The 13,470-nt window shown below is 35.2% G+C and overlaps 1 protein-coding gene across 5 annotated transcripts in view; it reads right to left on the bottom strand.

The window, feature by feature from the left end:
* The window catches only part of LOC135204025 (adenylate cyclase type 8-like), a 973,771-nt gene that overhangs the window by 67,479 nt on the left and 892,822 nt on the right, over positions 1-13,470 (bottom strand). The window lies entirely within an intron of this gene.

Genomic DNA, 13,470 nt, shown 5'->3' with positions numbered 1-13,470 from the left:
TATATATATATATATATAAATATATTATATATACTATATAAAACCATGGATTTAACCGTTAAGAGACGTTTATTATATGGTTTTAATTCGTGACCGCGTGATTCCGGATTATCATGGAGTATCTCTTTGATTTTTACCCTTATAATTATTAACCATCTGGTATTCATGTTCCTTTTGTTTACTTTGTAACCTTCTTTCTAACTGTATTTTATTTGTGCCCCGACGATGCCTGAATAAACGGGAGAAAGTGCTTGGTACTGACCTTTTGCCTGACATTTTCCTGCACTATTCGTTTATATCAATGGTTCCCAAACTTTCTGTGGTCGTTACCCACTTTTCATACAGGATACTTGTCCATGGTCTACCCCCCACCGGCAAGTATAACCAATGTATGTATACAACCCATGGTTTTATACATACATACATACCCTCAGATTATGTTATAAGCATTACGCTACAAATGTCCTTTAATATCAAGTTCGCTCTACCTTAGAAATAAATATATTTTGCGATATTTTAACTGAAGGAAAACTTTTTAGTTGATGATAAGTTCGTCGTCTCGTGGGATGGAACCACGGAAGTAAAACATTACTTTCTTTCACGTAGTGTTAAGTAAATTAGGTACAAAATGCCTTGCCAAAGACCAAGATTTTGTGAAAGTCAATATGAAAACAAAAAAGATATTCTACACAATCTTACATTAAAACACCACTGGTTGCTAAAAGAGTAGAAGCACGAGCTGAAACTAGGCCTACGAGAGAGAGAGAGAGAGAGAGAGAGAGAGAGAGAGAGAGAGAGAGTAAATATCCCAGAATCTTCACTGTACTACAGCAATAGAAATGGAGCTTTCGCACACAAGCTGCGTAAACAGAACTTCCATCTTCTAATAGAGTTCGCAAAGCAAAACCTTTTCCACATGTGACAAGAAATTCCTCCGGCTAAAGTGTCAGTGGCCACACCTGAATCAATATGGAGAGCAGAAAACCACACGCTCCCTTTAGATTTATTTATTCCTTTGATTTCCCATCTTTTATTGACCAATGCAAAATAAGTCAGGTGCTGACTTCCTTTCGTTGCTGGTGGCTCTGTTCCCCTTGATCACTGAAGCATTATGAATAGACAAAGTCGAGGGGCCATCGTTATGAACAAAGGGGTTGGTTGGTCTTTCTGCCTTTTAATCGATGGCGATGGGAGAAAGGGTCTCGTTCTGGGTAGGGAGCACCCCGCGCGCTTCTCATTGGCTCTCTTTTGTCTATTTCCCTTTTCCACGGCATCCACCTCGTAGTGTTCCCTAACGTTTTTCCTTTTGCCTATAATCCGTTGTCATGCCGGGAGACAAATCATCATTTGCCAGGCACAGGCAGGTCTTAGGCATCCCATTAGTCAAATGACAGGTTTTTAGATAACAGGCAAATTGGTAACGGTAACGCAATAATTTATTTATATTTTCATTTTTTCAATAAATGATTTTTACTCTTACTTTTTCTCCAAAATTTATTTGTTCATTACTATTTATTTGTTCATTACTAAGTAAAAAAAAAAAGTAAATCAAAATTTTAACAGAGATTTTAGTTTTCTAAACAGAAGACGTGTTCAATTACATTTTTTCATCAACACCCTCTCAGATAAATAATTAACCGAATCATTAACCAGTAAATTGAAAATGCATATTATTATTTAAGTAATGACTTAAGTAAAATAAAGGCATGTTTCGAACTTAAAAGTTAACAATGAAAGTCATTCATAAAAAGATCTTACATTACTCTCTCTCTCTCTCTCTCTCTCTCTCTCTATCATCTCTCCTCTCTCTCTCTCTCTCTCTCTCTCTCTCTCTCTCTCTCTCTCTCTTCTGGCTTATTTACTGAATTCTATTTTTTTCCTCAAAATGTCATGGAAGTTGACTTATTCTAATACAACAAGAGGCTTCAGAACGCTTGATGCTGTAGTATTTACAGATATCCAAACATTTCTACTGACTTTCCTAAAATCAATTTTATGTGCGTAAAGTACGTAAAATAGATACTTTATGCAACAATCTGCATAAAGCACCATAGGTACTTTACGGTTATTGTTGTCTTTAGGATTGAGTAAACGTAGCAACGCATATTCTCTTGTTTGGGACGTACTAGAGCATTATCCACCTTATAATATATATATATAATATATATATATATATATATATATATATATATATATATATATATGGGAGCGATCCAAAAGAGCTAGGTCCAAAAGAGCTAGGCCCAAAAGAGCTAGTACAATTGAGCTAGTGCGACAAAATAGCTAGTTCCATAATAGCTAGTACCAAAATCGCTATTGTGACAAAATAGCTAGTAGTACATTTGAGCTGGTTCAAAAAGGGCTGTTAACCAAAATAGCTTGTTTCGAGAAAATGTAGTGTTGCTAAAACTGTGTGTGTGTGTGTGTGTGTGTCTGTGTGTGCGTGTGTGTGTGTGTTTACGTTGATTACTGATGTAGAAAGTAAAAAATAAATTTTCTTCTGTCTCGTCATATTTTTTATTTTTAACTGAAAATGTTAAAAAACAAATAAAACTTTAACCTTTAATATGTTATGTTATAGCTTATTCCTCGTTAAAAAATCTTTAGTAGATATATCATTATTTGTGTGCTTGCTAATCAAGTTTTTCAGTCTATCGTTAATTTCCTTAGTCTTTCTTTTGACAGGTAATTGCTCCCCACTGATATACGCAATTAGATTGCTTCTCTGAAGTGCTTCTTTTTTAATTCCTTGAAAAAAGCGCCATTCGGTTGGATGAGCAGTGTCATACATTCCCTGAATAGCACACGATGCCATCCCTCTAACTTGTTATTTGTCCCTGTTCTGTCGTTTTGTGTTCTTTCCCGGACGTTCCACAATTCGATGGGAAATAAGGGTATTCTTCTTCCACTTCTCTGTCGTCTACCAATGTATGTGTCTTCGAAATAGTCATATAATATTTGCATTTCTTCATCCAATTGTAGACGTTCGAGGTCTTCATTTAGCTCTTCGAATGCATCTGTCACTTCATCTGGATTTAGAAACGCCAAAGCAGCCAGCATCTTGCAATAAAGACGGCAGTTGGCATCAGATATATAGCTATTTGATAATCCCGTGATTTGTATTTTTCTCTATATTGACTGTGATAGATGAAAGAAACATCCATTTATGTTTGCATCAGGATACACTGTCATGAAAGCATTGATAGCAGACTTTTCAAAATCTAAGGTTACGTTTTCAGGGTCACAGTCTGGGCGTTTGTCTTTCAAAATCTGAAATACTCGTTCATACGTTGACTGAGCCTTATCAGGCATCATAACATAACCACAGGGAAAAGAAAGTTTTCTCTAACAACATCAATTCGTTAATTGATAAAGGTTCAGGAAAATGGCCTTCAACCTTACGTCTACGTTGAATACGTTTTTGGAGCGCTCTTTTTATAGGGACATTAGCCATTGCTTCGTCATCCAGCTCTTGTACTACAGCAGCAATAACTCTTCGTGATGGTGCTCTACAATTTGAAGCTTGCTCATTCATTTTCCCTAAAGCAATTCTAACACTTTGCCTCGCGGGATCTGGGCCATGATTATGTTCTTGTCCAATTTTCACTTCATACTTTTCTTGGTAGTTCGGCTCAGTTTTCAATGTTCCTCTACAATCCTTCATTACACATCTCCAGTTCTGGCTGGTTTTGTTCGTTGTATTTTTTCGGTACAAATATCTATCGTAGCTAAGTAAATCTTTTCCTTTCTGGGACTTTATAACTTCCATGATGAAGGGTGGAATACTACTAACTTTTTTCTCCATAGATAAGAAAAAGATTAAAAGAAAAAATGAAGTAGAAATAACACTCCATTTTCTTGAAACTAGTTATTTTGGTTAACAGCTCTTTTTGTACCAGCTCAAATGTCTAACTAGCTCTTTTGTCACATTAGCGATTTTGGTACTAGCTATTATGGAACTAGCCATTTTGTCGCACTAGCTCAATTGTACTAGCTCTTTTGGACCTAGCTATAATGTCGCATACTCATATATATATATATATATATATATATATATATATATATATATATATATATATATATAAAGGTACATCTTTATTTATGCATTCATCACGTTCCAAACTCTCGTGCTTCATTTATACATACACACACACACACAAATATATATACATATATATATATATATATATATATATATATATATATATATATATATATATATTTGTGTGTGTGTGTGTGATAGTTTTGTCAAATTTTCACAACCAACTTATTTTTATACCCTAAAATTTTGAGCCAAAATTATATAATGCATATTTAAATGTGCTACTATGCGAAATTAATATCAAATGACAATTCCTATAAATGAATACATAAAACTACAGCCAATAATGTACAGTATAAGAGACAAATATAAGATGAAAACTCAACTACCTAAGGAAAGGGAAGTGTGACTGAGTGTACCAACATGCACGAGAATGTGACCTTAGGATGTGGAATGTCAATCAACTGCATAGACTACTTGAAAAGAGGACTACCGACTCCGCTGCTTGTTTTTGTTTAATTACATGTTTTATATGATATTTGATTTTAAAAAAAGGAAAGTCTTTTATCACTGTTTTCCAATAAACAACATTTAAATATTATTTAGTTATAAAAGCTCAGGTTAATAAAAAAAAGCTTGATTTTTTTTCTTTTACCCTAATTCTAATACATGAAATAAGTACAATTATTAAATAGAGATGCAATATTCTTTTATGTAAGGAAGATAAAAATATGATACCAATATAGGGGAAAATATCAATTACAAGAAAAGAAAAACAAGTAATCGTGGATATGGCAGGGCTTGATAAATTTACATGGCATTTTTGCTCCAAGACATAAGGAGAAATAAATCAGTGCACAAATGCTATGGAAAAATAAAGAAAACATCTAAATTCATTTTTTCAGTTACCCATTAATCTTAAATTGATAGTTTTTTTCTCGTCTTAAGCAACCTACTTCATTCTCTCGATCGGTATTATTTAAAACAGATGCCTTGAACAAAATATTTTTGAGAGATTGACAAGCTCTCTTGTTTTTGCAAAAGAAGAACCAATCATTTCTAAAAGCTTAGCCTCGTAATTTCCACAATATTTCCTCGGCTCACCTAATTTCTCACACAAATGGAATACACTATGAACAAAGAACACTGTGCCAAGTGTAGGAACACAAAGGCCACCACGATTCAGTTCCTCTAAAAATTTACTTGAAATGTCACCTTCACTTGCATCTCTTACCCCATATTTATGAACAAGATAACCAGCAATAAAAACATTTTGTTTCAGTGGATCTGAGGAATCAAGTAATTCTCTAGTGTTGCAAATTTGGAAATTTGCAGGACTGGAGAATGACTTGATTCCTCAGATCCATTGAAACAAAAGGTAACAGATGAGGAACTGAATCGCTGCGGCCGTTGTGTTCCTACAATTGACATAATGTTCTTTGTTCATAGTGCATTCCATTTGTTTGAGAAATTAAGTGAACCGAGATTGTAAATTAGAAATTTAGGAATTATTGATTCTTCTTTGCCCCCATCCCACACACACAGAGAGCTTGTCAATCTCTCAAAAATATTTTGTTCAAGGCATATGTTTTAAATAATGCCGATCGAGAGAATGAACTAGGTTGCTTAAGACGACGAGGAAACCTATCAAATTAAGACTTATGGGTAACTGAAATTTGAATTTAGATGTTTTCTTTATTTTTTCATAGCATTTTTGCACTGATTTCTTTCCCTTTATATCTTTGAACTAAAATGCTACGTAAATTTATGAAGCTCTGTCATATTTATTTTTCTTTTCTTGCCATTGATTTTTTTTCTATATTGGTATCATATTTCTATCATTCTTTTATAAAAAGATATTACATCTTTATTGAATAACTGTACCGATTTCCTGTATTAAAATTAGAGTTAAGAAAAATCAAGATTTTTTTTTTAACCTAAACTTTGATAACAAAATAATATTTAAATGGTGTTTATTAGAAAACAGTGATGAAAGACTTTCCTTCTTTTGGGAAATCAAATATCATATAAAAAAAAATTAAGTAAACAACAACAAAAAGTTAATGTAAGGGCGTTTGTTAAAGTGCGTGCTATTCCTGTTTGGGACCCGACCTTGAGGACCCTAGTTGGGGAGTCGGTAGTCCTCTTTTCAAGTAGTCTATGATCCACTGAGACTATGCATAGCCCCGTGTCTGATATACGGATACCACCCACTGTCAAGCAAGTATACGGAGGTCTGAGACGAACCAGCAACTGATAATTACGTAAAATATCATACAATGCTAAAGAAAGAAAGAAAGAAAGAAAGAGAGAGAGAGAGGCACTAATTTCAGGGTCCGGCAACATTTTTTCATGATGCAATCTAAATCCCATATGCGAACAATGAACAATATCCCCATATTGAAGTCCGCGTAATCCATTTCACCAGTAATTTCCAACCAGTCTGTCCAATAACAAATGGATTAATTATGGTATTTCTTTCTATTATAAATTCATACTTTCCTTTTTGAGTGGATGCAAAGCTGCATCAAAACATAAATTATTACAGCACAGAAATAAAAAATAATTTTAAATGAAACAAAACAAAATCTAATTTGAGACGAAGTTTCTCGTACAAGAAACACCAAAATGGGAACCAAAATTATAGATTCGAAAAAAAGACCAAGCGTCCCGTAAAATGAAAGGAGAATCAGCATACAGATGAAAATCCATTATACTTTCTCTCTCTCTCTCTCTCTCTCTCTCTCTCTCTCTCTCTCTCTCTCTCTCTCTCTCTCCTCGGCCAGTCTATCAGTATAAAGGAAAAGCCGGGTTGAGCCAGTCCCATAGAAAAGTAGAATCGATAAAGACAATAGGGAATAAGGTACACCGAATTTGGGTTGCCTTAAAATTAATGGTCATTTTGGTGATAAGCTTCACGATATCTGCAGTGTAGGAAGGATGCTACCGAAATCAGAGCCTTTGATAGTCATGCTACAGGGCAGGTGACTTTCTCATTCCTATTTGTCTTTCACTCTTTCGCCTAGCTCATCATTCCTTTCATTCTTGCTCTCTCTTTTGAATGAGTAGTCCTTCGCGTACACACACACACACACACACACACACACACACACATATCGCATGCGCCACCTCGTGACGCTTGCATTTTCCACCTCATTTCAATTTTACAAAAACCGAAAGAATGTGTAAAGTATGAATGCAAAAATATGACGTTTTTTTTTTTTTTTAGAACATCCAGGTGTTTTGCCTTAGACTTTTTTTTCAGATACGAGTGCCAGGGAAAAATAAGCGCATTTCGCTTTGCTGTCGAATAAATCAGATTAGTGACAAAGTAACTTCACTGTAGTTTCTTCCACTTAACATACCTTCGACGCTTTAAAATTTCTTTCGATATGGTGTGAATACAATAGCTCTACAGGGAGCCACACCGAACGAATCCCCTATATGGGATTCTCGGATTAGCGACAGCGAATGTGACGGCATACCCTATGAGAACATCTGCATAGCCATTAACGAGTCCTTCAGACGAAATCCCAGGGATATCTGTCCCTTAAGTCTTTACTCTAATTCTTAATCCAATTCCATATACGACCTCCAGCGGTCATTAGCGCTTCACACCACCCAAACTCGCTGGCCATCTGCATCCGGTCACAACAACTATTGGGACATTTTGGGATAAATCTTAAGCTCTCCACCTCCTACCGCCATTGTGTAGAAGCCCCTAAGGGCGCAATAACTCATTAACTTCACCACTCCAGCGGCCACCCTAAACCCTGTCACGGGCCTTTTACTTTGACCTGACCTGAACCCTTTTCACACCAAGTAAGTCCGCCCACTCTTGACTTCTCTCTCTCTCCTCAGCAACGCCCCTTTCATTTGTTGTTCATTGTGACTGTTACGGGTTTTCATTGATAAGCTGAGGGTAATTAACATTAGTTTATTAAACAAGGTACCAAAAAGGGTAATTAACATTAGTTTATTAAACAAGCTACCAAAATAGTTATACAGCATTGACAAGCCAACATGTGGAGAGCGGGGGAGAATTCGGAAGTGTCTCTGGTCATGTGACTTACCCAAACATAAAGAACAGATATCATTCACAAACTTAGACAGTACCAAACAATATTCATACACCGATTACTTACAAAATCCAGATCACAACATTCACATATTGTTACAGTGACACTCGTTTCTGTCGAAATATTGTTCACTTTCTAGCATTACCTGGGGATTTGAAGGATTCCTCTTTGACAGCAGAACAGAAGAAGTCGCCATTTGAAAACATCCAAGACAAAAATATAAGGGCCTAGGATGGCCCTTGCAAAGGAGTACAGCAGGGAAGTGTATCAGAGGAAGGGGCATCTTACCACAATAGTCCTATGCTCATAGCTATTACTTGGACTTCTGTTGTCCACCTTTAGAGTTGAGAGAGACTCATCTGGCCCCGTGCCTTGGCTTACACTTAAAGTCTGCGAGCTCTTCCTTACATGGACTCATACTCCAGACGAATCCCACATTCACCACCACAAGCCTGCTCTCCCATCCAGCGGCCTGGTGCAATCAGCAATCCAATCGCACCCCTACTTCCTCTCGTCATTGGCAGTGTAAAGATACCAGCTTCACCGGCCATCATTACCGCTGGCTCACACTACAACGCAGTGCATTTTAACATTGTAACTGGGTGACCAAATGGCTGCCCAATGAAGAAAACTTGTCGCCTAGTAAGAAGAATTTTTGACAACTGGGCGACCAGGCAAGTTCCCAAAATTGACATGAATTATTAAGAAATCGAAACAAATTTATTATTGAAACATTCCCTATTGATAAATTCCCCTATCATACAACCTGTATACAACAGTTGTCGTATATCAATTTTTGTGTGGGAGGGCAAGGGAAGGGTTTGAAATATGCAATGCTACAACGAACGTCAAAGTCCACCGACATATCAAGTAATCTGCCGAGAGAAGTGTATTTTCGATTTGAAACCAGTGTCTGTAATCCCAGCTCTCATTTAACCTAATTTTCAAAGCCCATTTATATATCCTCAAAACCTCCCTTTTGAGTTTTTCTCCAAATTCTCATTCCAGTGAAAACGTGACCCAGTGCAGAGACATAAATCTCTTTTGCCGTAATGGTCATATCTTTACAAGTAATTCTAGTTGTGCTTTCTTGCTGCCAAGCTGTCGAGTAATATTTTGCTTAAAACCACTTGCAGACGATAATGAAGTTTTGTTTTGTGCTAGTGACTCAAAAGTAAAGTAAAGATCTTTGCAATATCCCTAGAGTTCAGTCGCTACAACTACGAATATTTTGCCGATTGTACCGGCAGTGCTGTTTTGTCTACCTGTGTGTCATTCAACGGTGTTTAAACAGAAACAGTTACGAAATGAAATACCAAAATATTGATCATAGACGCTATTATTTCGAGTGTTTTCTTAGCTGTTCTGCATCAGACCCACCGAAGGGATACTGTTTTAGTTGTGTTGGCCTTTAGGTTTAATCTAGGTAATTTAGTTTTACCATTGTACCAGGTGCGGCACTAGTTAGTGTTTGTAACCTTGTTTAATGTAGCCATGGGGTTCAATAGAATTTTATTGAAAATTATACATAATTTTAGTGGATGCATAGTTTTTATAAACCAATATCTTTGGGCATCTAGTGTATTTTCGCACTACTCAAATGACTACTTTCTATTCACTGTCTCCCTTTTTCATTGGTCCTATGCAGTCACTGATTCGGTTACCCGTTGCTAAAGAACCCAAAATGAGACAAGTCAGTGATTTAGTTAATCAATTGATATTTCAACGCTTGGACCTAGTGAATCTATATATATATATATATATATAGATATATATATATATATATATATATATATATATATATAGATATATATATATATATATATATATATATATATATCTATATCTATTTATATATATATATATATATATATATATATATATATATATCTATATATATATATCTATATAGATATTATATATAGATATATATATATATATATATATATTATATATATATATATTAATATAATATATATATATAATAATATATTAGCTGCAAATCTGTTGACTGGTGGAAGGACTACACATTAAATGGCAACCTGCAACATCAACTATGGTTCTCTTAAGGGCAAAATACTTAACGATTGCAAGTTGGTCATTTGTGATGAAATGACCATACACTACAAAGGGGCATTCGACGGTCTTGACAGGGCCCTGCAAAATCTGATGCAAAATACACGGCTTATGGGAGGTACAGCCGTCTTGCTTGAAGGTGATTTCAGGCAGACTTTGCCAGTTATTCCTAAGGGAACAAGAGCTGACGAGGTAAAAGCCTGCATGAAGTCCTCCTACTCGTGGAGAAGTGTACAGAAGTTAAGACTCCAAACCAACGAAAGTCCAAGTGGTGAAGAGGAAGCAGGAGCCTTTTCTAATAAGTTATTGGATTTTGGCAATGGCACTCTGGCTGGTGGACAGGATGGTCTGGTCACTTTGCTGTTTGGAAATTCAATACAAGAGCTATCGTCTAGGGTTTCTAACTGCCCTGAGAAGCAAATTTAAAGACCATAACTGGCTGGGAACGCGTGCCATCTTGGCGGTGAAGAAAGATGCAGTTGACGATATGAACCTTCAACTGCTGATGCAGCTACCCAGTGGGGAATGCAGTTACAAGTCAATCGACACTGTTCCTGATCCAGATGATTGATATGAATCACGGTGATGTGATAAGTATTCATAACAAGGCTACGTTGGTCAAACGCTCGAATCGGCTAGTATGGTTGAGGGGGTTTCATATCGATTCTAATTACAAAACACCGAGATCGACAGTGATTTGTAATGGTCAGAATCGATATAAATTTATATAGCCTCTCTGCTGGCCGACTCGATAGCGTCACTGTCCGTTCCTGATTTTGTTTCCCGTCTACTGGACGGTGGTTCGATCCCATGGGGGGACGAAATTATTATCAACTAAAAATTCCCCTTCGGTACATATATGAAAATATATCAATTCCGAGGTAGAGCGAATTAGATATTAAAGGACATTTGTAGCTCGAATGATTTATATGAATCACGGTGATGTGATAAGTATTCATATATATATATATATATATATATATATATATATATATATATATATATATATATATATATATATATATATATCACAAGGTGTTTCCAAAGTATAGTTGTGAAAATACCATTACTTGTACTGATCACTGTACGAAAACAAAAAGAAACATTACTAAATTTCCTATTCTTGAAATACCTTACGAAAGGCTTACAACGTAAGACGCAAACTAAAACGCTGAACCTGCAGGGGTTTATTTGCAGCGTCTTCTTTAAAAGGAGTTTGTTTGTGCGAAAGAGAGAGAGAGAGAGTTAGTGGGAAGTGTATAAGAGCACAGCTCGAAATATATTGACTCGAGTAAACACACGGCAGTCGAAATGAGGAGACACAGAGGGTGGAAGTGAGGGATGGTTGTTTGCATATCTCCAGGAAAAGGTTGGGAATGACGCTTTTGGCGAATGGAAAGAAATAAGGGATCCTCTCGAGGTGATTAACATTTGTAGTGCCAAGAGGATGAACACCCTTGTGCTAATTATAGTTTCTTCCATTATTCTATTTATTATTAATTAATTATTATTATATTATTATTCTATTATTTATTTGTATTATTGATTCATTTAATTATTATTATTTTTAAGTAAATTTCTGATGCTGCTCTTGCTATTTTTATGTTATAATCCATCGAAAAGTGAATAAAATGCAAGGAAATCATAAAATGCCTGTAAAAATACAGACATTTTCTTTGGTTTTGATAATATTCGCGGTATATTTCACATTTCTCACACAATATTTAGATTGCCGGGAAAAGGGTTTTGAAGTATATGATAAAAATAATAAGAGAGAGAGAGAGAGAGAGAGAGAGAGAGAGAGAGAGAGAGAGAGAGAGAGAGAGAGAGAGAGAAACGTAAACTTCAGCCAATGGGTCGAATCCTGGTCGGTACAGTAGCACATTAATTTTATTTCCCTCTCGGTGTAAGCCTTCATCTCGGCATAGTGAATTCGATATCAAACTATTTTTGTTGTTTAATACTATATAGAGTATATATATCATAAATTCCACGCAAGAAGGACTTGGAATAAGTACTTTCATAGTATATTCTACATTTTCAAGTTCACACTAAGTAAAAACATAGTTTACAGAACTTTATATACAAAATTGAGTAATAGTGGGCGGAGTTACAGTTTCTTGATTCATGCAGCATGTTCTCCCAACAGAAAAGACAGTGAATTTCTCTCAAAAATATATAGAATTTACAAGAAAGTTACAATTCAATAATTTCAAGAAATTAAGAACATGAATACGATTCCCCGAATTAGATAACAAAACTCACGGACTAACTCTATAATAATTTGAGATTCAAGATCAACAAATTAGTTCACCAACTTGATTAAAAACTGAAAAGACTCATTGAAATAAGTGATTGGAATAACAAATATAAAGAACTAACCCCAAATCCAAAACTCGCTTTAGGCTACGGATTATTATGCTCGATTGTGGATAATATCTCATGTACGAATATTATCTCAGAAATAACAAAACTTGAAAAGAAAAACACAATTATATCATCTTCTGTGAATTTACTTAAAGGCCTTTTTTTCGGATTACTTCAAATACCGAACAAAACAGAATTTTCCAAAAAGGTTTACAGATGGAATTCATATAACAAGGAAAGATAAAAGTGTATACATTACTAAAGCTGATAAGTGCAATAGTTTTGTAATAATGGATAGAAAGAATTACATTGAAAAAAATTTAAAATTTATTATCTGAATTTAGCACTTACAAAAAACCAAAGAACTACCCCTTAGCTGATGTCATAAAAAGTTTCAATGCAAAAAATAAACTTATACTAAAAGATTTCGGGTCTATAAAAGAGAAAGTGACAACGATTGGCCCACCCTGCCTTACATGTATGGATTAATCAAAACCCATAAGAGGGATTTCCCTATACGTCCCATTATCAGGTCAACCGGTTCTATCAGACATAATTTGTGTAAATATTTAGTTAAATTACTATCACCCACCTTAGGTGCTATTTCAAACTCTCATTTACAAAATTCTGTCGATTTCTGTTCTAGACTGTACCGTATTGAATTATCCAATACAAATAAACTAACTAGTCTTGATGTGACATCGTTATTCACTAAAGTAACTATTGATGAATTACTTCTATATCTATCACAACATTTAGATTTGTATAATCCAGAATTACCTACCAATGCCATTATTTAATTGATAACCCTTTGTACTGGAAATTTAAAGTCACCTTCAATGGTAACTTCTATGAACAAATATTTGGCACGGCTATGGGAAACCACCTTTCACCCTTTCTTTCTAA

Source organism: Macrobrachium nipponense, chromosome 44, assembly GCF_015104395.2.
Source record: "Macrobrachium nipponense isolate FS-2020 chromosome 44, ASM1510439v2, whole genome shotgun sequence".
Classification (NCBI taxonomy): Eukaryota; Metazoa; Arthropoda; class Malacostraca; order Decapoda; family Palaemonidae; genus Macrobrachium; species Macrobrachium nipponense.
The sequence above is the reverse complement of the archived record's forward strand: the minus strand, read 5'-3'. Positions and strand labels throughout refer to the sequence as shown.